Source organism: Stegodyphus dumicola, chromosome 2 (genome assembly GCF_044657685.1).
Source record: "Stegodyphus dumicola isolate Sdum_Otavi_A_Nest chromosome 2, ASM4465768v1".
Classification (NCBI taxonomy): domain Eukaryota; kingdom Metazoa; phylum Arthropoda; class Arachnida; order Araneae; family Eresidae; genus Stegodyphus; species Stegodyphus dumicola.
Genome location: NC_140769.1, coordinates 230271632 through 230299467, shown reverse-complemented (window position 1 = coordinate 230299467; position 27836 = coordinate 230271632). Strand labels below are relative to the sequence as shown.

At 29.2% G+C, this 27836-nt stretch overlaps 1 protein-coding gene across 1 annotated transcript in view; it reads right to left on the bottom strand.

Annotated features, from left to right (window-relative positions):
• Positions 1-26267, bottom strand: part of LOC118183117 (uncharacterized) — a 270277-nt gene extending 244010 nt beyond the window's left edge. The window contains exon 1 of the mRNA XM_085811874.1: positions 26056-26267. The gene's annotated coding sequence lies outside the window, so the exon portion shown is untranslated. The remainder of the gene's footprint in view (positions 1-26055) is intronic.
• Between the last annotated feature and the right edge of the window lie 1569 nt (positions 26268-27836).

Below are 27836 nucleotides of genomic sequence, written 5' to 3'. Positions count from 1 at the left end.
CTGACGCAAGGAAGACGCTTATTACCATCACGAATGCACTTCTTACCAGACACATATAAGGAATTACAACATTTCCCAGTGCGTGCTGTCTCTCAAAGCAAGTGATAACATATCCAGCTAGCAGTTAGAAGATATGCAGTTCGAATCTCGACAAGGTTAACCTGATTTCTCACGTTTCTCTCTCAGAAAACCCATTGTCTTTACATTCTTATCATACACATGAGCAGAAATATTTCACATACACACAAGTAAATAAATTTAATATCTGATGTTAGGAACGTCCTTAACGGAAGCCTTCCAAATATTTGGGGACGTTACATTACGTTACGTTATACAACCATTATCATTATATGCTATTATAAGATATCAGTATATAAACAGAACCTTTTTTTTTTTTTTTTTTTTAAGAACTGTTAGAGATAGCCGATTACTAATAAGATGTATTTTAAAAAATAAATGTACAAAGACTGGGGGGGGGCATGTCAAATTCTAAAATCTGTAACAGTAACTTTCTTAAGTGTGATCAAAATTGCTATTTACAAAGGGCTGAAAGTATGAAATTAACCTAGATTATAGCTATACGCAATTTAGAATATTTCAAAATAACAGTTTAAAACAAAATAAATTTCGGAAAAAAAAAAAAAAAAAAAAAAAAAAGGGCAAAAATCAATAACTGAACCGCAATTTAACGCGTCTTTTTTTTTTTCTTTCGTCTTAATTTCCTTAAAATGCGTCTTTACGTCTCCATGCTGTGCTAAAACAGTCCTTATGTGTTGGATTTTCAGAATGGGGCGATAGCTTTTATTGAATAAAGCACACTCCACGTTTTCGTTTCCGTCTCCCTTTTTTAGAAGCTCGAACAGTCGCTTTCACAGATGGCTGGCAATCAGACCTCTTCATAACAGCAATAATGCCTTGATCCAAAGGCTGAAATCGACTTGTTGTATTTGAGGAGGGGGGAACCATTACATTGGTTACGTTGAAAAACATTGAAAGTTCGTTCTAAATGAAAAATTCTAATGATGTAACGGACTGAAAAAAATTCGTAATTCGAGCTAACCGGATTTCGCTTTAACCAATCAAATTTCCTATAAGGTGATGTACATTGTTGTTCCTCTTAGGACAGCTCGTGTTCAAGGGGGATTACTGTAATTATATGCTGAAAGAAGTCTCTTAGATGTCTTGCAAAAGGAATAATTTTCTTCGCAATTTTTTCCCCATTTCCGTATATAAATATATCTAGAGAGATACGCGTGTGCATGCATTAGTTTGGAATAAATTGGCTGAAAACATCAATACATCACTAAAGAACTAATTTGTTGAATTTATTGAAAGAATGGGATAATGTACATGCTACCCTCTTGTAGACAGCTTGGAAAAGATAACATTTGCATAGTTATCGACTGACAGGCAATAAAATTATCCACACGGAAATATAACTTAAGCGTCTCCAAACTTGCTTGCAGCTGTCCTAGTACTACAAAAAATAATTAACAATTAATTCTTTAGAAATAGTAGCATGAGTTCCAACATAGGAAAGTAATGTTTTGTGAAACTTGCGCAACAGTAAATAACCATTTCATTTTTCCAAGAAATTTATTCTAATTAAAATTTGCCTATTTCAGTACACTTAGCTTCTTGTAGATACTTCATGCTTGATAAAGTGATATAAAGTAAGATTAAATATCGCCTAAGCCTCCAGAATTTTAGGGTCTACAAACTATCCTGATTTTTTCCCCTCAAAATTTTGTTTTCCCCTTATCAAAATGAGAAAATGGAAGTTCGTTCCCAAGAAGTTTAAGCCTCCTAGACTGAGTGAATGCAGCTTTGAGAATAAAGAATAAACCTGAAAATAAAATTTAGTTTTAAACGAATGTTTTGATGTTAAATAAAATAAATGAATAAAAATAAAGAACTTTATCGCTTACAGACTAAAAGCGCGCAAAAAATGAGATACAAAATTCTGTAGCACAGCCTCTTCCCTCACAAACCATGGGGCGGGGGGGAGGACAGGTGGTTTTTTTGTAGAATTCGACAAGTTGTATTACAAAAACACAAAATTAAATCTCAGCAATTTTATCATCAAGAAAGCGAGAACTCTTTTTTAGTTCTTATGAATTTATAATTTATATAAACAGTAAACATTAACTTAAAGAATAAGAAAATATTTCTTTCAAATAAATTTCCTAAGAATATTAATAGTTTTTAACAGGAAACGAACTGTTAATATGTATTTTATATATCATTAGAATTTTCTATCATACGTTACTGCCCCTTTTTGGATAAGAACTGTCGGAAAGTAGGGAAAAATAAATTAAAAAATAAATCATGAGGCTACTACAGCGAACAATATAAGTAGAAAATGCAGACACTGAAATAATAACATAATTAAAAGACTAACTTAGTTTGATTTTCTTATAATTATTTTTTTATCTTTATAAACTATAAGTAATAACTTTAATTTTAATGATTTAATGTAGATGAAATAAATTTGTGTTGAAACAAGAAACCGAAATGGGTTCCAGTGATAACCTAAAATAAACATTATTTAAAGGTATCATAATATGCAACATGATCCTAACACAATGACCAAAATATACGACTTCGCAGAAGAAAGTTACTTTCGAAATATTGTTTAGCATTATTAATTCATCATATTCGCAATTTCCTAATTACTGTAATAAACCATAGTATACACGTACGCAAGAATTGCAAGAAATTTAAATATTATTGCAAACGTCCTTTTAGGGAATAAAAAAAGATTGAAAAAAAATCTATTACAGATAACATTTATTTTTAAATCAAATACAGCAAATACTCTAAAATAAATAAACACTTTAATACCAAAAACAGCTCTACAGACTGCTTTCCTAAATGATGATTTAACTGATTGTTGTAATTTAAAAGAACTTCTTAGACATAAAGTAAATAAAAATAAATTGATATAATAAACAGCTTTACAGTTTGTGTATAGATAGATGATTGCAAAATTTAATTGCTGTAAGTATATAGCAGTGCATGCTATCAAAACGAGTAGTGTTTTCAACAATTTTTTCTGACATGAAATAACCTTAAAAAAAAGCGCTTCATTTTAATATAACAACGTAAATGTTCTCAACCGGATAGCGGTTAGTAACTCTGACTACCGTACCAAAAGGCCCGGGTTCGAATCCCGGAGAAGGCATGGACGTTTATAAATGTATAATGTCTGTGGGGCATAGGGACCCTCAAAATTTGCGGCGAAGAAGGGTGGGATACTCTCGGACCCGTCCTCCAGTGGCACTGTCCTTCAAAATTGGGGTGGAGCTGAGAAAAGTCGTAGTGTCAGCCGTATGGTGCCCAAGACTTCTGTCAACGACAGGCGCAAGCTTTACTCCTTGCCACGATGAATTTGTGCTTGCTCTGATTCCAGACAAGCGAAGTTAGTCACAACAACAACAATAAGCATGTTTTTTAAAAAAAAATAACCGATTCTTTTTGCACCTTCGTACGCTCGTAAACAACACGTACAGAGCTCTCAAACAGAGAATTATACCTTCAAGGAAGAAATGTAATATAATTTATACCTCAGAAAGTTCTTACTTTAAAAAGTTTTAATTTCAGTTGCTCTAGTAACCAAATAATTAACAAATTATAATATTGTTATTCGTATTATTATTACATGCTTCGTTTTGAGGATACGCAGAAATGATAGTCATACTGTACAGGATTAACAATTTTTTACCTTAAAAAATATCCCTTTGTAACTAACTCTTCCTGCCCATTTTGTTTTCAAAAAGTTATATTCTTTCAGATTCAATAAAATTAACATGAACCTGCATATTTATTTGACAAAAAAACGTAAACTTATAACAAATTACTCTTGTACAAATAAAATAAATTGCTATGATTTGCAAATAAATTTAGTATAATTAATCTCTAAATGACTGTAATATGCAATAAAAACCAGTAAATCGGGGAAAAAAAAAAGAAAAAAAAAAGTGTTTCCCTGGCTTGATCTTAAACAGTCTGAATATGGTCAGAGTTAAACAAACCAATAGAATTTCATTTAAATTTACAACCAGTCTAAGGTCACTCAGTCTCTAGCACTTCAAATGGATATTCTCTAATCGCTTTCTACTCGGTTTAAAATTGCAAACAGAATAATGTCATTTTCAGTTAACTTACCTGGGATTTATTTCAATCTCTTCAGGATTGGTTATTAATTTATATAATTAAATTATCTCAAAATGACAGTTAGCATATTCAATTCCCTTATAATCACATTCCAAGTTTTTCATTATTCAGTAGTATTAAATCAGCAGGACATCACCAGACATTCAGATTACTAATCAGTAATCTGAATACAATTACATTTTTCTGGAAACGGAGGTACGATAGGATAAAAAATTTAAAAAGGTATTTAGTTAGCAAAATTAAAAGTACTTTATAATATAAAATATCAAATTACCATTCTCAGAATAATTTACCTTATTTGAATTTGACCTTTATCGAAATAATAAGAATTACGTAATAGTTTTCTATATTTAACTTTAAAAAAAAATAAAAAATAAAATAAAAAGGATGATTTATTACAAAGCAAAAAAAAAAAATAACTTTTTATTTTTTTATTTTTTTTTTATTGTCACTTCATTTTTCTTGCTTATTTAAGGTAGAAAATGTCATTCATTAGGAATAAAATTAATTACTGTCACATTTTAATAATTTTATAGCATTTATATAATATTCATCTAATATGTTGTTAGCATGAAAAAATTAAAAAGATGAAGGAAAAATGGTTTGCAATATAATATTCTACTTTAGTAAATTAGGTGAAACTTATAAAAGTAAACACACAAATACATAAACAAAAGAGAAGTCTTTTGGGTGAGGGGATGAAAATTTATGCCATTTTTCGTATCAAATAAATGAGGAAAGAATTCGAATTCACAATTCCTTCCTTTTTCTTTCCAAATAATAATTTATGCATAATAAATATATCGTTCATAATATTTTACGCATACACCGAGCGTCAGCTAGCCCGGGGCTAATTTCGAACTACCACATATTTAATAACTAAAGCCTGTTTTAATTTTCAGTTCGAAATTCAGTAATTCAATCTATGCGTGATTCTGATTTTGAGTAAAAATTCTATATCTATTTTAATTTCCTATTCCTTCTCCCACAATATGCTTTTCAAAATAATTGCACTCTTTTAATCACTTTCCGAAATCAGGCTTTTATTCCTTGAACTCGTAGAAATGCACTCCTTATTAATTCCTGTCATAAAGGTCTGTAGTAAACACGATGGGACAGTTCTCTTTAGAATGATTTCAGAAACCCTTTAATAACGGAGGTTAAGCATATGGTGATGTCCTGCTGATTTAAAAGCGGAAAGACTTTTTTTTAAGACGAATTTTCCTTGGCCATGACAGAGTTCAGGGCGTGGTTAAAGCAACCGATCGCGGTCCAGTAACGAAGCTTTTATATTTTTAAAAGCAGCGATGTTCAGCAGAGCATTTAAGGGATCACAAAATACACGCCATTTTTAAAAAACTATTATCGAAAAAATTACACAAAAATATATATTTTGATTTTCTGTTCTATCCTAATTGATTTGGAAGGAATATACTATAACTAGAGCAGTAAAATTATATCTTGGTTAAAAATAAATAAATAAATATATTCACGGTAGTTTGTAGGGCAAGAAGAGAAAATTCGAGATATTTTTCGCAACTTATTTGAGATGTTAATACTTAAATTTTTGTAGTGGAGAATTTACATTAATACTTGGGGGGGGGGGCGATTATGCCAGAAAAGAAGCAATAATGCAATTAATTAATATGTTACTAATGTTAAATAAAAATTATACTATTTATTTTATTAATTGAAATTTAGATTTATAATGCAGTCAGATTCTGGAAATATATTTAACACTTACTTTAGAACATAACAGAATAATTGAACATACACTGATTTTTATTAAGTAGACTGCTTGTAAAAAAACAAAAAAACAAAAAAAAAAAAGGGATCGTTTGGCGTCGAAATTATTATTTGTTGGTATTGACAGGCAACAGATCCGAATGTTATGTAACTTCGCCAAAACGTACTTTTTTTTTCCGCGTATTTTTAAGTCTAGGTAAACTTGGGTTAATTCCAAGTTCAATCTTCTAGTTCGGATTTTGAAATAATATTGCTCTGCGGTGTAATTTTTGGAAAATTTTATAAGAAATCAGTACCAAATATTATTTAAGCCTGACAACAGTTTTTAAAATCAATATTTCTTATAATCTTTCAATAATAATATCAAACGAACAGAAGAAACATTTCTTTATGGTCATAAATCAAATAGAAATCAACAGATATAGCAGAAATTAGAAAGTAACAGGAAAAGAATGATTTGACTTACGAGGAATCTTAGAAAATTCCTTAAAATTCGAGGAAATCATTGCACAAATTCGCATCGCCATAAAGTTAATGTCATAATTCTATTTGCAAAAAAAAAAAAAAAAAAAAAAAAAAGTAAACACATCCGAGTTCCACTTTTCATTTATTTATACGCAAAAAAAGCGCTGTTGTATTAGGTAAGGTTATACGAATATGGCAAATACATACCTAAGAGAAGGAACACCTTCGTCGAGGACTTTCTGAGGGAAACTGGCTCATATTCACGTTACGCATTGGGAAAACCATGAAAAACACATTGCAGGAAGCCTGGGTTCGAGCCCAAGATAGGTCGAAAAACCAGCACTCAAGAGTTCTTAACCACTCGGTCAGTGTCTGGGGGGGGGCTCCGCTGTAGAGACAGTTTCCTTACGTTTTCTTTCTTAGCTACTTTTCCCCTTTGAATCACGTAAACAAGCTTACGTTAACTGGCAATTTGTCGCTAAATGTGAACCATTTTATGCACTACTTAGCATTTTATATATCATAATGGTGATGATTTTTCACAAATTAACAATGAACCTCGATACATTTTAATATTCATAAATTTTATCAAAAATAATTTTTGAGCCATATTTTTTCACGCAAAGAATTTATTCTTAAAAAAAATCAATGACCGGGGAGAAAATATCATAAAAAAGTTACACTATCGCATTTTTAAATAAAAATGTTCCATCATAAACAGAAATGCCTAACAGAATGCCAAAAATAATATTCAAAATTTAACTTTCATTTTATTCGTTTAAATTCCTTGAAAGCAGAAATTTACAGCGGTTTTTAAAATCTATACATATAATATTTCTTATTTATAGCACTGACAGAAGGTATAAATAAAATAATTGAAAGAACAGAAAAATAATCAAAATAACCAGATCAGAAGGAACATATCTTCACAATTATAAATCAAAATGACAGGAAATGTACAACAAAAGAATTATCAAAATACTATAACTCAATAAACTGGCTCTCATTACCTCAGTAAACCTCAGTAAACATTTCCGACGGGCAATAGATGATTTTTTTTTCATGACGTCCGTCCGTATGTACACACAGAATAAAGTTATAGTATTTTGTTTTCCCAAAACAGACTATAAAATGTATTTGACATGGATTCAAAAGGGATTTTTTTTTGATGTCTTGTACGTACGTATGTATGCATCTCGCATAACTCAAAAATGAACGTTGAAATTTTGCATATGGGACTGCTATAACATCTAGTTACGCACCTCCCTTTTTTTTATTGCAATCGACAATATTTCGATATACTGTATACCCACTGCATTACCCGGCTTAAAGTCCTTTTTTTCGCAATCGTTGGTAGTAATCATTCACATCCAATTCCAGAAGTGTTTTAAATGATGAAAACATTAATGTTTTGGCAATGTGAGATTTAAAAAAGCATTCATTTTTGACAAATAACGAAATTCGGTCTCCCTCATAAGATGTTTGACTCCCGTGCGAAAAAAAAAAAAAATTGATTGGGATATTTAATTTCAAAATTTGCAGATTTTTATGTCATTTTCGATTAGACTCGAGGGATCGGTTATTCAAGTTAAAATAATTCGAGAAAATAAATTTAAATGAAGTGCAGTAAGAAATGCGTATAATTTAATATGCCCATACAAGGAAGTTATGTGGTGCCTACATCAGATGGTTTTTTTATTTATGAGATAATAAGGTTAGAGAAAACAATAATAAAACATATTCTCATTTTCTCATTTCTTGCCGGGGATTGCAATTACAGTTAATTTGTAACCATTAAGCATATGAAAGAATGAAATCAAAAATGTGCTAACTCGTGGTGACACAGCAAACAGCAATTATTACGTGAGGGAAAACAAGTAGTCCAATAATCGGTTTTCGGAAAATATTAATTTTTTTTGTTTTGTTTTCTTGAGAAAACAAAAATATGTTTGAGAACACGATTTTACAAATTTTTCAACTTATTTGAATATTTTTTTCATTTTCCATATCACGAAACTCCAAAGAAATCAAAAGAAACAGCTATTCGCAATAAATAATAGAACGTTATTATAATTATTATTATTTCTGTAATAAATTATTTAAAAAAACAAGAACCAGTTTAAATAAATCAGTCGCAGAATCTGAAAAACCAACAATTTAAATAATTAACTGTTTCCGGTTAACAACATTAATAGAGTTTAAATTACATCTAACTATATGAGAAGTATAAGTAATAAATAAAACTGCAGCGGTAATTAAACCCTACGGTTATATAAATTAAAATAACTTCATTGGAAGCATCTCAGATAATGTAAATGAACGCATGGTAATTAAACCCTACGGTTTTATAAATTAAAATAATTTCAAATTGGAAGCATTTCAGATAATGTAAATGAACGCCTTTGTTTCCAAAGACTGCTTTACTTTCTGCTTACAGCACAAATGTCTTTCTAATATTTACCTTGCCTTTTTCTAAGAATCTCGACACCTCTCATGATAAAAGTAAAATCACGTTAGCTATATGACATTATACAAACACGCACATTTATTTTGTTTGATATTTAAATCCTGTTAAATCCCCAAGTAGTGCTAAACAAAGATTTAAACGTTATAACAAACGAAGCTAAAATAAACACCACCTTACTACAAGCACGTTAGTTAATAGCATTCTTAAGCACTGGCCATACAGACATTTCTACACAGAAAAAAGTTAATGCAGAAAAACATACAGTAAAAAAATAATAATTAAAAAAAAAGAAGAAAGAAACGCAATAAAAAAAAATCATGCGGCTAAAGCAATTACGAAAAATTGTTCTCCCAGAGGTCGCTGCTTACCTTCCTACTCAAGACTGAATTGAAACTTTCTTTTTTGGTAGCAATTTTTTTAATAAAACGCTAAGAATTAATTTTTTTCCCCTTTTCGCAAGAAACCGTTTTGCGAATTACGACTTTTTTATTTTATTTTTTATTTTTTTAACAAGAAAGCGAATTTTAGCTAGGAAAGAGTTGACAGAAAGTTAAAGTATTTATTGAGCAAAACTGAAGCGATTTTATTTTAATCCTTTGAAATATCACAGTTAAAAGAACTGCACAATTTCTAATCAAACGATAAAAAATATGCATTTCTGATCCCTTTTAATGTGTGGTGTTAGCTGCTAAGCCATACAAATATAAGTCATTTAACAAAAAAAGCAGAAAATGAGGATCAGGATGTAAAATCAAATGCAATTAAATGAACTCATGGGGCAGAGGAAAAAAAAAATAATTAGTAAATGAAAAAGAGTAACGTGCTTAAATTTTATCCAGCTATTTTATTAATTTTTTTAAATTTAAATCCTGCACAGGATAAGAATGACTTATGATTATTTTAAGTTAACTCTTAGTATCATGAAATTACAAAAGTGCGTATTCTAAACAAAAACTATCTGTCAACAAATATCATTATTATACTAATATTATTTATATTGACAAAAAGGTAAGAAGGCTGGTAACAGTTGTTAACGAAGAATTTATAGCATATATCTATACATATTTCAAATTTGACTCTATCAATATATTCTGAATTATTATACATTATTAATAAGGATTTTACAAAAAAGGAAACTTTTTTACATTTAGTATTACTCTGTAAGAACACATAAATCGTGTCTTTATATGCCTTTTTTTATAACTTATTTATTCATCTTTATATTTCTCTGATTGAACGCCTTTTAAAAAATAATTCCAAAGCATTGCATAAGAAAAACAACCAAATTATTCTCTACCTATATACAACATTAGAAAATTCTTTTAACAATTATAGTAATGCTGTGAACCATCATATTATGAGTTGGATATATTACGAAGTAAATGCACAGTATTAATAATATGAATTGCATATATTATTATTATATAGAAGAAAAGTTTTAAATAACTAAATTTGAAGAATAAAGATTTTACGCTCTCCCGAATGGCAATATTCTGAAAACTAAGCGATATCGTGTAGAAGATAAATTAAAAAAATTACCTTTTGCGCTAAGAAGTGTGGAATGATAAATGGGTGCTAGGGTATCGTAACGAAATGGTCCAAAAGTTTTAGGAAACTAATCTATAAATGTTTCTAAAACTAAAAAATTCATAAATAGGCATTAGATTTCGCTAACATTAAGCAGATTTTTTTTTAATGCAATACGGATCTTAGCCTGAACGATATATTTGTAAAGTAAATCAAAGTTCATTATTTAAATAACTTAAATCTTATTTAAAGAAAGATTTTACTTACATTGGTGGAAAGATTTTACTTACATTTTACTTACAAAGGTGCACGTGGTCATCAAATTATTGATGACCACGTGCACCTCCCTTTTTGGTTGCAATCTGCCGCACCAAAAGTATATAAATATATATAATTATATACCTACTCTATTACTCGGCCTAGTGAGCTCAATTTATTTTTATTCTTATATGTTGGTAAACTGTGCAGTTTTGCTTTAAAAATGATCGAATTATGTGTTCTTATACCCCGGTTAAGATTTTTATGCCTTAAGTTAAGCTGCATGCAATAGTTGTAGAATTATCAACAATTTAAAAGTTGTTTAAGGGCAGCTAAGCCCAACTTTTTTATCATAGCAGCCATATTTGTTTACATTTGAAACTTAGCAGAACAGTGAATTAATCCAGTTTCTGCATCTTCAGTGCCTTTTTGCCGAGTTGGATCCAAAGTTAATTTTCAGTTTTGCGCATCAAAATATCTGCCATGTTGCCTGCTGGCCGAATTCCTTATTTTCGTGTAGAAACTCGAATTTGAATTGTAAAAATTGTTTTTTTAATTGTTTTAACTGTATTTGGTGTTTTACATTTTTCTATAATTTTAAATTCTTAATAAAGATATTTTGAGCTTTTATGTATTTTTGCCTTGCTCTGAGAACTGAATTAATTAAATGAGAAATATATCTCCAATTAAATTCGAAGAAATAAGTTAAAATGAAATGCACCAAAAAAGTGTGTATAATTGAACAGCCCGTACAAGGTAGTCATGTGGTGTCCACATCAGATATTTTAGTCTCATCAGAAAGAACACCAAATCGAAAATCCTTTATATGGTAGATTAAAATCTGCGAACACGATTTTAAATTGATTTTTTTAACTTTTAAAAATTTTATACATCACGAATATAAATTGCATTTGGGATCCCTCTGCTTCTGTCGAATTAGATACGGATTTGCGACAGACAGAAAGGTGTTATTTTATACTAATGTAATCAATTACTTCTTTGACACTTCATTATTAAACTAATTAAGTTGTAATAACAACATGCATCGTATTTTAATACAATTTTTATCCTATTTTTATTTGTGTCATGACACTACAAACGTGAAAAGAGTACGTGAAACAGACGCTGATCATTTTTGATGGATAGTAGACGTATGTTCTAAATCCACGTAATCATTCCTCATTAATATGTTAGAGTGTGACAAAAGTAATACTTCAATGTACATTAGCGACACAGAAGTACAGTAACGGTTATATGATGGATGGGCCTAGGAGCAGTGGTGACAGAGCGGCATATGCATGGTGAATTCTGGATTATCTCATTTTGTGATATTTGGGCCTAACGCAAAAATACGCGACCTTAATCCTTTGATTGAAGTTAATGCGCGTGAATAAAAGGTAGATGTTTAAATGCAATCGAAGCGATTTTTGTTGGTTGCATTTCTGTACACAATTAATAATAAATAGAAAGGTACAAGGTAGTAAATGTCAAACACTTAAAAAAGCTAAAGCATCATCTCCCGATTCCATTAATTAAACTTCAGAAACAGCCAGTAACGTTAGTTGACAATAATTAGTTAGCATCTAAAGGTTACACTTTGAAGAAAAATTCTTAACGCACTAAGTATCTACAACCCGTTTCCAGTAATTTTCTCCAAGTCTACAGACTTCATCAGAATCGAAACACCATCAAGTATCAAGCTGTAGCAGAAATAAAGATTTTTTTTTAATTATTGACATAAAATATATGCATTTTAATTTCTATCTCGAGGAAAATTTATCCAATTTTTATTAATAAAAAACAGAAATAAACTAAATTGTTATTATTTATTCTCAAGTTATGTTCCAGTTTGAAAGCTTTATCGGAAAATTTAGAAAGTTTTCATACTTTGTTTATTTTTAGTTTAAATTAAAGTCATTTACTTAATGATTAATCAAACATATTAGAATCATTTTAAATAAATGTCAGTCTGAAATATTAATATTTAACTCTCAGTATGCTTGAGTTACAGAGTTTTAAGCAACAAAATACTTCGCAGTTACCAAACTTTAGATTTCAGAGAAAAAATACATATAAATTTGTATTCCCCCCCTTTGGATTATTATTATTACTCCTTATGTTTGTTTTGATAAAAATTTAGTAAGCTAAATTAAAAATTTAGTTGTTTTTTTTAATAAAAAAATTTTTTCCCATAAAAAGAGGGGAACACAACAAAAATTCTAGACCGATAGCTGTTTATTTCAGATCCTGCATTCGGCCCGCATTCAATCTGAATTTGAGACCACTGATTTAAAAATATTTAAATGCTAATCCCTTATAACATTCCATAACAGAATGGTTTTCCTAACTAAAATGTAATTAATCAACACTGCATATGAAACTAAGTGCATGATTTTATGACAAATACGAAAACAAGTGATTTTTAATTGCTTGTGCATCACGATGTAATATTTATTATCTAATATCAACAACTTTCCTCATACCTGCTGCTCTCATTCTGAAAAATCAAGAATGATGAAATGCACTCATTTTGGTAAAAAGAAACGTGCCCTTCAAAGAAGAGAGGGGGGAAAAAACGTCACTTTCAACGTTAGTTACTCGAACATGTTTAAAAACCCTCCAGTAAACAGGAAACCCAAGAATCGACGATTATAGCCGACGGCTGCCTATTAGAATAACAGCAAAGAAGGAGGAAACGCGAGAGAGGAAAGACTTTTTGGAGAGAATCCGAAAAGAATAAAGAAAAAAAGTGGGGCGCAATGGGTAGTAAAAAAGGAAAGGGGTCCCATCAGGGGTGTGGAATGTCCTTCGCCATGACCTTCTCTTGCTGAAGAGAGGTGACGAGAAAGTGTAACGTTACGAAGGTGAGAAGAGTTACGAGATGTGGAGCGATTGTGACCGGCAGATGTTTTCTTTGGAAAGAAGGGGTGGTCGTCTGATTTATGGGCCGTCCTGCTTGCCCACTGGCCTATCCTCGAGGGGTATCCAATGCTTCAGCAAGGATCTGCTGATAAAACACCAATAACTTAGATAATACGATGTCACAGAGGGCTGGAAGAGTCTGAAAAATTCCCGCTCTAAATGGATATCACCCTCATCAGACCAATTCTACTTTATGCAGTTCCTGCATGGGCGACTGCTGGAAAAACTGAACGCCAGAAAATAAACAGAATAAAATTCTTCGAAACATTACCAAAGCACCTTGGTTTGTGCGTAACGCGCAAATTCATAAGGATTTAAAGATTCTACCGATTCACGATCAAATACCAACTACTGCACACAACTTCTTTGAAAAAATGAAAAACTCGCAATACCCGGCTATTAAAGAACTCACAAACTATGATTCCACAGAGGAACATGTAGTAAAAAGACCGCGAACTATCCATCATAATGCATTATGGTGGTAGTGTACAGTATATATATTTTATTCTACTTACTTCACGTATTTTAATACTCTTCATTTAATCAAGTTTTACTTATGTTTTGGACAATGCTTTGACAAAGCTTATGGACTATGATTGCAACTTAATATTAATTACTTATTTTATTATTTCTATTTAACCAAGAATTTATTTAGTACTGTGTAGTGTTTTATAGCAAAGACTTTGCTTACAGTGAAAAAATTTAGTTCGCGGTCTTATGACTCTTTCACTCGCTACTGGCCATCTCGCATCACGTGGTGTTTACTCTGAAACTTTAAAGAAATTAATTTTCTTGCATGATTAATTAATTGTACTGTACCCGAATTGTCTTTCTGAAGAATAAGGACATTATTACCTCTTCAAATTCGCCTTTTTGAACTTCTACAATCTTATTTTACGTTTTATTCAGCAATTTTCTGAAACTTAGGACTTATTTTGCACCAACGACTGCTAATGACACGCCATTTAATTGCATTTAAAAATTACTATTTAATGAGTTTATCTCATGACTTCGATCTCGCCTTCGGGTGTGGTGTATTTTTCAATATACCTCTTATTTTATCATGATTACTAAGGGCCTTTGGTAAAATGTTTAACTACTGGTTAGAACTCTTAGAAGTTCATGCCAGAAGAAAAGATACGATCCTAGATATTCAAGCACCTATGAAGAAACTTCATACAGGTAATCAGATTCTAAAGATTTTTTCGTTTGTGTTGAAATACGACATCGATTTCCCAGCTGTATTGTCACTAAACTCCTTATTACGAGAAAATAATATTCTGACACTGATAACGAGACCTTTCAACCTCACAGAAGTGAAGGTTTATATCTGTAGATTAAACGTTTCTGACTCTTTTTTTTTCCCACTTCAGTAACCTGGTTTTTAAAAGCAACACTTATTAATAGGTTGTGACACAGTTTTATTTAATACATTAGTATGTCTGCTCATTTTTAGAGAGTAATCTTGAAATCTGTTTCTGACCCACTTCCACTGGAAATTTTCTTGAGATCTTACACACATACACGTATGTTATAATAATGTATATTAGACACCGATTTTTGTTGAAACTTCTATATAAATATTTTAAAATTTTACACTGAACAGTTTTATATCCATGCTTTCTGATCAAATGAATCATCGCAAAATATCGATCTTTGCATTATCCGCTACACCGGGAAATAATGTTCCAGATGAATTTTGTTCGAAATTTGCAACTTAATCTACGAATTTCTGGCGATTTTTCCAGTCGAGCGAATACTAACAATAACGATTACTTACATCATAATTATCAAATGGAAATTCAAATAAATCGACTTTTATCTTACATCATCGGACAGATCCAAAGATCTAAACAGAAGTGTGTCGTCACATTTTTCATCATAATAAAGATCGGAGTGAAACTCTCCTTACATTCAGATGCAGTTGTTTTTCATTCTTTATTATTTTCTTCTGAATTACAGATTAAAAGGTATAAAACAAAACAAAAAAAAATGCATATGAAAAATGTTTATATTACATAGTTTTAGATAAATACACTAAAAAGCAAAAAAACAGTATCTTTAGCTATCACAACAATTTTCTGCTCTGTCTGACTACTTATAAAAATGTGAAAAGCCTATAAAAACATTACGAAACGATAGCATAGAAATGACATATAATAAGAATAAAAACATTCAATTCATTCAAATGCAACTATCAGAATTCTAATTTAAAAATTCGATATTGTTAGTCCCTCACGATGTTAATTTCATTTACAGAGCGTTGCAATAGTTAACAAATTATTTTTTTACTTTTAGTGTAGTTAATAACAACTACACAACGTAAAGTCACTGAACACTGGTATTCGAATCCTGGCAAACGAGCTGGTTGCAGGGGTGTTTTCATGGTTTTCCCCATGTTTAACGTTTATGCGAGCCAATTTCCTTTAGAAAGTCCTCCACGAAGGATAGGCAGATACCCGTCGAGTGCTTTCTCGTAATTAAATAAGCCAAAAGCTAAGTCTTCGCAGTAAACGTCGCTTGTGACAAAAATTTTAATCAGTTATCGATTTATCTAGTGAAGAGTTTGAAGGAATAAATAAATAATTAAATAGAAAGAGGTTTAAACTATTTCGTGTTTTTGATTTTTTTCAAAAAAAAAAAAAAAAAAAGGTTAGTTACACGTTTGACATTTTATTGCATTTCTTTCTTAAGAGAACGTACAGAAGTAATTGTTATAATCTTGGTTAATTTTACATTCTCAGCCTTTTATCAAAAAGCAGCTTTTAGGACCGTTATTAATATAATTACATAAATATTTTTCATTACTATATAGCAGCATTATTAAGGGAAAATATGCATTTTGAAAAAAATTAATTAAATAAAATAACAGTAATTAAATAGCCATGTCTTGTCAACAATTTAATAACCCTGTCTTTGAAAGCTTCTAAAAAGATTCCGATAAAATTTTATTTTATTCCATTTTCTCAGAAATAATATTCACAAAATGTCTTTCAGTAATTTTTAAGAATGTATTCTAAAACAAAATATCAATAAACTTTTAAGGTGCAACTTAAACTAGTACTTAGTAGGGGTCTAGTGTTTGTGACACCAACCTGTTCCGCCATTCAAGGAGAAGGCAGTACAGGGCTTGAAATCATTAAATTAATTTTACATTCGTACATTTATATAATATTCTCTTTACCGTTATAAATGTACGAATTTAAATTTCATTCAGACGTCTACAAGCAAATGATTTTTACTCATTTTTAATAATATCGCTTCAGACGATTCCTGAGAACAAAACTTATTCGGAAACCCAAATATGAATTATTTTAATCCTCATGAATTTGTGTCTTAATACCATTTGTTGGCATTGTCTGTGCATCGCGTTGGTATTCTATTGTCTAGTGCTCTCAATCGTTGTGCTCTACTTCATGCATACAAATGAACGTGAAGTGACATTAATTCTAGAACTAAGTAAACGTACATTGCTGTGAAATTTCATACATTCCAGTCTGTTAGGAATGTAAAAATAATCGGGTGTTAATCCTCGAAATCTGACGAAGGGCATATAAAACTCATTTCATTTTGAATTAAATTTGTATAGAAAATTGCAATGGTATTTTAGTAAAAATGATGTCAAGTAATGAATATAATAGAGGAAATTTAAGTTTACCGTAAATTTTATGAGGAATCCAATTTTTTTAATACATGATCTCAATGAAAAAATGCAGATCAGCTAAAATAATTTTTTTAAATCATAAATTATACTGAATACTGAAAGATATGCAAGAATGCATTCAAAATTTTTATGTCTTTAGAAATGTGTTCTTATAAATCTGATTTGTAGGAGAAGTTAAAATTCCCCTTGATGAGTCGGGATCTCTCTATGGAATCAGAAATATAATTCTCTTGTTCCATTCTTTACTTTTGCATTTTAATTAACAATTTCAGTTTATTTATTTACAAATTTCAATTATTAATTTTCGCAATAGTACACATTTACCATCTAAATTTCACCTCTCATTTCATAGCAGACAATTTGCATTTACATATTCTCTTATATATATTTTTATTCATATTTTATAAAGCAAAATAAGGTATAAAAGATAGAAGAATGTTAATTTTGACATTTGAAATAACTGATAGAAAGAGTTAAAAATATCCATAAATTATTCATAAAAAAAATTACTTCAGTGTAAAACCTCCTCTCTGCATCAAAAGGTGTGCATATATGTATAATACGCGTGTGTGTGTTAGTACATAGATATATTATGGGCCATATATATTATACATATAAAATGGATAGTGATTACAATATAAATACATATAAACGTAGAATAAATGTAATATAATAATCATAATACACGTGAAAATCATACTACGTTTTGAAAGCATATGTTATTAACGTATTCGGAGCCCTGAAGGTAAATTTGGAAATGTATTACAAATTGCAAATTAGTTAGAGTGACAGCAAAGCTACGCTATAATTTACATAATGTACAATGTAAATCTATGATTGAAACTTACGTTATGTTAAAAAGAACAATTTCTACAAAAACCGTTTTAACTCAATTAAAATTTGGTATGAACCTAGAATGTTTAAACTTGCATAAAACCTTTACTGTTTATTTTCGAGAAATATAAAAATTAAATATTTTTTTTATTTTAACTCATTACCTTTAGGAATTTATATTAAAGGTTAATGAGTTAAAATAAGTACATTTCTTATGAGATTGTTTGCCAGTGAAACAGTTCTCAGCTTAAGGAAAATCTCTATGTTTAGAGTTTTTGTTTTTAATTATCTATTAATGATTATGGAAAATTATGATCAAAAGACGAAAAGAAATTAAACTGAAAAATATAAAATTCATTATAGATTAAACGTAAATAAAGGGGTGGATAAAGGTATTAAACAAGATAATTTAGCCTAAAATTATTGCATTCAGCTTACAACTAAAAAAATAATATTGCTATTAAAACGAGTCAATGTTTATTTTGAAAGGAACAGATGTGTAAAGGAAAGCAAAAAACAGACGATTCAAAATATGTGGGAACAGATGTGTTAAAATAAGCAAAATTAATTATACATTAGTATTTTCGAGTATAAAATATAATTTGCATTTATAATATCATAAACAAGCTAGTTCAAGGTAATATAATTTATATTAAGTAAAATAAATAATACTTTTGTTTATGTATCTGCTTCAAAATGATACACAATTCAAAAGCTACGTTTTCATTCAATTTTTAGGAAAATTTCAAAATTATATTTGTCACTTCTTGTTTAGGAAACTTGGGAGAGCAATATAAAAAATAAAAAATAAAAACTTCGAATTTTAATTTTTTTTAAATTTGTGATGAATTCTATATATTAATATTTTGACTCAAAGATTGCTTTACCTTAATTACTTGTAAAAAGAAAAAAAGAAAAGAAAAGAAAATTTTATATAGGTTTTCCTGTATTTAAATAGATCACCTTCACGATAAAATCTTTTTAATGTGTGTGTGTGTGAGTATGGCAAAGCCTCGAGGGCTATCTGCCTAAAGGAAGGGATGCCTTCGTGGAGGACTTTCTAAGGGGAAGTGACTCGTATACACGTTACACATGGGGAAAACTACCAAAACGCCCATGCAGCCAGCCCGTTCGCGGGATTCGAACCTCGCGACCGAACTACCAGTGTTCAGTGACTTTACCGCTCGGCCGCTGGTGGGCCAAATCTTTTTAAAATTTTATGTTAAGGTAAGCACACCTTCATATCATATTTATAAATTTCATGTTTTTACAATTACAAAATTTGAGTTTTATAATTCTAATGAACTAATTGTACTTTTAAGGGCCATAAATACATCATCACAGATGTTATTAAAGAGTATTAAATCTATCAGATATAACAACATTGTCTAATTTTAATTTAACCATTATAATAAATATATTTTTGAAGGAGCGTTTAAAAAACTGAACAAAAATTTACGAAACAATGACAGACTCTTTCTAGGATTTATTCATTTGTTTATAAGTTTAAAAAAATTACCGAAGCTTATGAGTACTTTATTAAGTTAATTTTTCAATAAACATTCCATATCTTAGAGATATGTCTGAATGAATAACATTTAAAATGAATTACAGTTATTAATTTTGAAGGTTGCTTCGAATTCCAAAAAAGAAAGCACATCTAAGAAATACAATAAAAAAAAAAAAAAATAAAGAAATTCTTTCAAAGAAAAGAGGGAAAAAATTGTTTGGTTTTAAAAGGGTTAAAAAAATTAAACACTCTAAGGGACTGCACTGAATGCTGAAAGGTATACCTACTTTATTCAGTTTTAATTAAGCCAAAAAATAATTATTATTTCAACATAAACCACATCGCTATCTTATTTCCTTATTTTTTCTCAAGAAACCGCAAAAAAAAAAATAAATTAAATACGAGTTTCTTTTTAATTATAAAAACCACAAAAAATTTAACACTGGAAAAAATGGCGGCACTGTTTGAAATGCAAAAACTGAAGTATTAATTTTCTTTAAAAACTCGTGCGTTTCTTAAGCTACATTTATTAATTATTTCAAATATTGTTATTCTTTTCAAATTTATCGATATACCGAAATAATTTCCATTCGTATAAGTATTGACAAGACAAGGGGCATCTTTCAGCTTTTAAATGACATTTAGATGAGAGTAAATAATTTATTTGGAAAAAGGGCAAGTAAAATATAAATTTTTGTGAAAAAAATTTAATATCTACTCTAAAAATTTCCCAATATTCTAGTTTTAAAAACTGTATTTTTACTTCTTTTGGGAATGCAATCAAATTATGTGAATTTTTTTTTTTTTATTTTTTTTATTTACATGCTTGTAATACATTAAATGTGTTGAATATAAAATAATTTTTTATCAACTTGAGAGAAACTGAAGTGCCTTTTTCTTAAAATTTATTAAGTTTTTTGATTTTCTTACTTATTTTTTTAATCTATGCGGCAATATTATTTATTAATTTCCAATTTTCATTAATAAATATATTCATACTCGTATGTTGTGATACAGCTGTTGATAATTATGCAAGAAAGGTATTCAACGAGAACAATGTGTATAACTTACAAAACAGATTTCATTATCTACCTGGTGTTAAAGTGCATTTTGTTAAGAAGTATATTGTCCGCGTTCTACGAGAAGATAATTAAGAATGAAACATAATAATAAAAGCAGTGCTTCTAAAGTCATAAAGTTCTACGGTATTTCCTCCCTTTATTATATAAAATGAAAACAGTTAAAATTTTAACATAACATTATGTGCATAATTTAATTAAACGTATCTTGAAATTACTTATTGTTATGTCACATAAAATGACAGCCTAAGTACATAAGAAGACAAAAATAAAATCATTTTTCGACATTATAAACACGTGTCTGGTATCTGCCCAAAGGTCTTTGTAATACAAACGGGTTCCTGAATGCTTCTGTGGTCAGAATAGCGAAGTACATTGACAAGGTCAATATGCGGTCGTAAAATAAAAGGCCACCAGAGAACAGCAGTTGGTACATAATTTTCAAACTACATTATAATCTCAAAATTACTAAATCAAAAATGAAAGGAATCAAAATGAGAATTAATTTAGCAAATGAGTAATATTTAAGTATCTATTATACTGTTAAGTAATAGATGCTCTTATGCTACGATAAATTATCAGTACTAAAAAAAAAAAAATATAATTTGTCATCATAAATTAGTGTGTACATTCTTGAGTAATAAAGTTAGGTTACGTTAAGTTAGATCATTTGAACGCAACAATGCCATCATCATTATAAAAGATAGCAGGATATTTTAATCCATCGGCCGAGAGAAGGAATTTTTGATGTAGAAGAAAACTTGAGTACTAGGTATGCACGAATTTGAATTTATTTTAAAGTTCTGTAATAACCTGAAGAATTCTAGGTAACTAACTGACAGAACGATTTCGCAAAACAGATTAACTAAATTGGCTAGATTTGTGAAATATGCAGGGAGGATGTTTTTTTTTATCAAACATAACTTTCGTTCTCCATATTATTAAACATCGAATTACCTCCTACTAATAAGTTCCAAAAGAGCATATTAAAAACATGTTTAAATTTTGTTTACAATAAGTATTTGTCTTAGTTTATTTTTAAGCTTTTGTGGTTGTTACATTACTCAACAACGAATTACTGCTGACAAATTCAAATTTATGAGATGAAATTTATGTGTTATTTTGTTACAAGCTAACTAGAAAATTGAAACTACACTAAATTGGTTTTAAATGAAATAATGAGAAAGAAATTTCTAATCATTATAGAAAAAATTATTTCAGATGTATTCTATGAACCTTAACATACATTTTAAATATTTTTCATAAATAATAAATAAAATTTATACTTTCAGCAACATAGGTTAGTTTCTAAAATATAATGCCTTATAAAATTGAGATCAAATTCAAGTCAAATTAAAAAAATATGAAGAGTAAAAAATATTGAATCTTACATAAAATTCAAAGCATCAAATAAAATAGTCAGTAGAAGGAAAAGGAAATCATAACTGTTTTTTTTATCAAAATAAATATGTATTATTTGTTTACGGATAAAATTATTCACAGCTTCTCTTTCGTATATTATCTTTTCTGCTCTAAATAACAACCTATAGCATATAGAAAATTTTACATTAAGTAAGACATGAATGCAAGATATTAAGGCAATGGGATTTTTGAAAATTATAGAATTCCTTGCAACTTTAGGAAGTATTCCAATTTGTTTCACAATACCTCCTGATTTATTTTCTGATATATAGAAATTAAAGTTGAAAATTATGTACATCTGATTTTATAGATATTGAATATTCTGATGAATAATCAGAACTATTTATCTAGACAGACAATATGAATTGCCTTAGAATTATAGTACTAATCTAAGGTAATAAATTAACGAACTGAATAATCGAAATAGTCACAATGTATTTCAGAAATCTGTAACACAGCATACGGTAAACAGCAAACTATAGCAGAAATAGAAAAACGAATTTAACATAAAAAAAAAAAAAAAAAAAAAAAAAAAAAAAATTAATATTTGTAATATGGTTTAAAAAAAAACCACAGATCTTATGCTATTAAAGAAGCCCAAAAAATATATTTGAGCTTTTTCGGTAGTTTTTGCAATATTTTTAAAAAACTTTTCATAAATAAAATAAAAGTAATGCAAATATTAGAAAACCAAGAAGAAATCAAAAGTAAAACAAATAAATATAAAGGCCATGCAAACACGTAATTCCTGCGCTTATGAGATTGTAAAAAAACTAATAACAGCAGAAATAATTTTTTGTATGACAACTAAGAACATTTCAATAATTACAGAATAATCGTAATTATACTCCTTAAATTACTACATAGGTATGTAGTATTCACGTAGTTATACTACTTAAATTACTGAGCATAGGAAAAAAATTAAAATACTGAAGGGTTAAAAAAAGTCATATGGATTAAAAGCAAAGTTAAAAAAAATATGAAAGCCGAAATGAATTTAAACATTCGCCATTATTATTACAAAAGCAAGCGAGTTTAATTCATAAACAAAACTTACTTATTTAATATCTAAATGTATAATTAACATAACATTTTTTATAATTATTATTAGAAAAAGCAAATTTTCTAGGAATTCAAATCATAAACAACACTTATTAAATTCGTATCTAAAACTTAAACTAAAAAAATCTTGTACTATCATCAGAAGACGCAAATTTTGTACGAATTTAATTCATAAACAAAACTCATTCCCTTAAAACCTAAAACCTTTTGTATTTTCATCAGAAAATATAAACTTGATGATATTAAAAAATCTAGCCCTCTCCCCCCCCCCCAAAAAAAAGGAAGCATGAAATGTATAACTACTTTTTTTTTTACAAAAATATAAATGCAAGTGTAAATTTTAAAAATGAAACACAAAATCAAAAATGAAAAAAATATATTAAATTGGAATATTACTCTAAGTTTCATATAAATTTGTTACAAGTATTATCCTACAATTTCCTATAAAGTTTATAAAGGGGACATAAATGGGAGAGAAATTTCATGAAAGAATATTTAACCACAAAACCACGGAATTATTCTAAATTTTTAAATCAAAAAACAGCAATTTTTAAAACCTAAGCCTTGATAATAATATACAAAATGGGATGAAACTGATGAAATTATTGTCCCATACAAATAAATTATCATTAAGGGAGTCAGTTTAAACTTTTGCGGCTAATAACAGTAGACACAAAGTGCAGAATTGCTGCAATTGAAATACTAATTCTTGTTTTAGTTTCCTGACTTGTATAAATGATAGAATTCTGACTGTCTGACAATTTTGCACCGAATACCATCATGTTACTTAAGCTTACAATCTTAGTGAAGTACTTTATACTATACACTAATTTTCATTTTATAATATACTATACAGATATATATATATATAGCTTTAAACTCTCGAAATAAATTAGATTTGACAGTGGACACCAAAATAAACAGAACTGTCAGAGTTCTAAATGGTAATTAAATGGTATTTTTCTAATTTAGGCAAAAGAGCATTTGTAGAGAGAGAATGCAAACGACAATAAAAACCCATTTCTTGAATGAAAGATTTTCCTAAATAAACTAGTAGGTTAATTTTTCAGCAATTTGGCTTAAATAATCAAATAATTTTATTGATTATAGTCAAAGCACATGTGAAAAAAAGAGTTAACATTTTTAAACATTTCTTTGTGGTTTCAAAAGTGCTCCTAAAAGAGCATCAGAGAAATTTTACACTTCAGAGTAAGTTTTTCTTCAATCCGAACACATTAATCGACGAAAAACACAGAATGTAAGATTTGAACTACATAGATTACACAAAATGCAATGTTCCTTTTTTGAGTTCTTGTTTTCATACTTTATGTTTATGTTTATATTTATGTTTTCATACTTTAGAATTAATTTTACATTATCTTTACGAGATTTTGTAAACCACATTCAATTTTATATACATAACTAAAAATGTTGTTATAATATTTTCAAACTGCTTCTATAATTTCAATTACGGAAAAATAAAACAAAACTGGATTGTAGGTTTTTATTCTCTCGTAGCAGCTCGGTGTCTAAAATGTATATAATGTTCAGCGTAGTTAAGAAAAGCAAAGAAAAAATATTTGCTACATTATAAAATGTGATATAAATGTTTAGAAATATTTTTATTCTATTTATTATTTGGGACAAAATATTTGCCTGCTACTTTTTCATAGGTGCAATAGATCGAATTTATTAGCCCTTTATTTATTATGTTAAACAAATTAAAATCTTTAGGACTATGCTTTAATATCCCATTATATAGAATATTCTTAAAGCAGTTTTTGAAAAATAAACGAATAAAATTTTTAGGCTGTTCAGAAAGTTAAATAAAACTACAATTATTGAGATAGGATATGACTTCACTTAAATTTCTCCTACCCCCTTTTCCGCATTTGTTTTATTTTAAAAACGTTTTTTAAAGCTATATTAAAAAAATAATTTTCTGTCCTTAAATGAAAGTAACAGATGCAAGCCATAAATAAATTTTAGTGCTTTCAATCCATTATATAGAATATTCTTAAAGCAGTTTTTGAAAAATAAACGAATAAAATTTTTAGGCTGTTCAGAAAGTTAAATAAAACTACAATTATTGAGATAGGATATGACTTCACTTAAATTTCTCCTACCCCCTTTTCCGCATTTGTTTTATTTTAAAAACGTTTTTTAAAGCTATATTAAAAAAATAATTTTCTGTCCTTAAATGAAAGTAACAGATGCAAGCCATAAATAAATTTTAGTGCTTTCAAATAAAATTTTAAAGGAAACAACCCAAGTCGAAAATATCAGTTGGGGAAAAAATTTAATTCGATTCATTATTATAAAATTATCTTTCTCAAAATTATTCTATCCAACTGGAATAAAATATAAAGGAAAAAATAACGAACTATTTATATAAAAGTTACTGATTTAAAAAAAAATACTAAAATTTCACTTATCGGATAATATTCACAGTTACTCTAAAAAAAAAAAAAAAAAGAAAAAAGAAAAAAAAAAAGAACAACTGCTTCCCCCCCACTAATATATATCCTTTTTTTAAATTGTATTGTTTTTATCAGTAATTTTTAATAGTGAAAAATTATGCTGAGAAAGGCCAGTTCAATATTCTTTGATAAAGTACAACAAGTAAACAAACAATCACGGAGTATAAAAACAAAACCCAGCTGCTAGCGGTGCCAAGAAAAAAAAAAAAACTTCGATATGATGAAAATAAAAATTTTCGGTAACAGTTTACTTGAATATCAAAAATCCAATCTTTGATCTTATATGACAGTGATGTGACGTAATGACAGAAACGTCAAATATAGGGGTAAGGGAACTGAAGAGGCAAAAAAAAGGCAAACAAAAAAAAATTACTACAACAGCGCCACTGACAAAAAAAAAAAAAAAAAGCATCGTCTGCACGTGCTCAAAACATATATCTTACCTGGTTTAACGCAATATCGTATTCTACGAAAAACTGGTGACTCGTCGGACCTTCAGCAGTTTTTTGAGAGAAAAACTCTTGCTTTTCTGTGAAGAATTGTCGACATCAGCCATCAAAGCGCACCTCACAAAACCAACTGCTTACGAAATATCCGGCACAAATGTTACGTCTCCATGTTTCTTCTGCTATGTTCGCTGCTATCCTACAGCAACAACACATTTAACAACCGCTACCTGCGCCCTCTATCGCTTTCTCCCGTCACTTTTTTTGCGAACCTTCTTCCAGCTGCAGCATTCCGGTAATTAGACGCAGACGATTCTTTTTCGGTCCCGCAAAAAAACGGAGGTTACGGTTGGAACTAAGGAAAATTTTGGAATAGTTTTGCAGAATTTTGTTCGATGGTAAGTCATACGTCGAACAAATTGCATTCGAAAGAATCTATGGAAATGAACTTCTGCCTTTTTCGAAGAATATTTATTGATTAGAGGCAGCTATCTTTAGCAGAATTTCGCTCTTCAATTTATCGCGGCTGCGTCAGCTTTTATTTTTGAAAGGCGAGAGCACTCTCTGTAATGGAGTCATATTTGTTTAGTCTTCTCATTGTGCTAAATGTTTGGCAATTTTCGAGAGAAAATGATTGCGCAGGGAAAACAATTTTCGTTGATGAGGTGGATGAGACTTAAAGAGATTTTCATTTTGATGAAAGCTTTTAAAAGCAAAGTAATACGCAAAATTTCTAAAGGAACATGTTAATTATGTGTTATTTTTAATTACTGCAGGAACTTGTGGATTAATGCAAAAAGTACTGCTATGATTAAAAGAATAAGAAATTAGTTTTATTGCAGTTTTTTTTTTTTTTTTTTTTTCCCAAAATTATTTCGCTTTTAAGCACTTTTGAATGATTGCGATTGTTATTAAATTGTAATGTTTTTACAATTTAACAGTCTTATTAAATGTGCACGTTCGGCTGGAAATCTTAGCAAAATTGTTTTAATTTCGGTAATAATTCAACATCATTACAAAATGTGATAATTCTTCAGCAGTTATTTGCATAATTAAATATTTCAAAAATTATAGCAGTATTGCCAAAATTAGGAAAATTTATTTTAAATTCTTGCGTCAAAATTTTACTTCCATCAACTGCATCTTTTCTTTTTAACTATATTTTCTAATTAGAAGCTTACCTGCATTTTTATAGGTCCTAATATTCAAGAGAATATGCATGATAAAACCAAGAAATAATTAGTCATGGAATAATTCTCATCCCTTTAAAGTCGCTGAACACTGGTAGTTCGGTCCGAGGTTCGAATCCCGCGAACGGGCTGGCTGCATGGGTGTTTTCGTGGTTTTCCCCATGTGTAACGTGTATACGAGCCAGTTTCCCTTAGAAAGTCCTCCACGAAAAGCAACCCTACCCTTAGGCAGATAGCCCTAGTGTGCTTTGCCATAATTAAATACACCACACCAACACCATCCCTTTAAAATTCTTAAAAATTTCGTGCTTCAATCGGGAACTGAACCCAAAGACTGTCGATTTACTGACAGTTTACTGAGAAGGAATGAACTGTAGTACATTATCAGTTTAGTGACCAACAGAATCATACGCTTCACTTCTTATACAGAATTAAAAATTTATGAGATTTCATCATTCATACATATGATATATATTGCTTAATTTTACTCAAAATTAGTTAAACAATTTTTAATGCTTATATTTTTACGCAGAATATTATACAAATTTAATATATTATACGAACTAAAATTAAACTAGCATCTGTAGT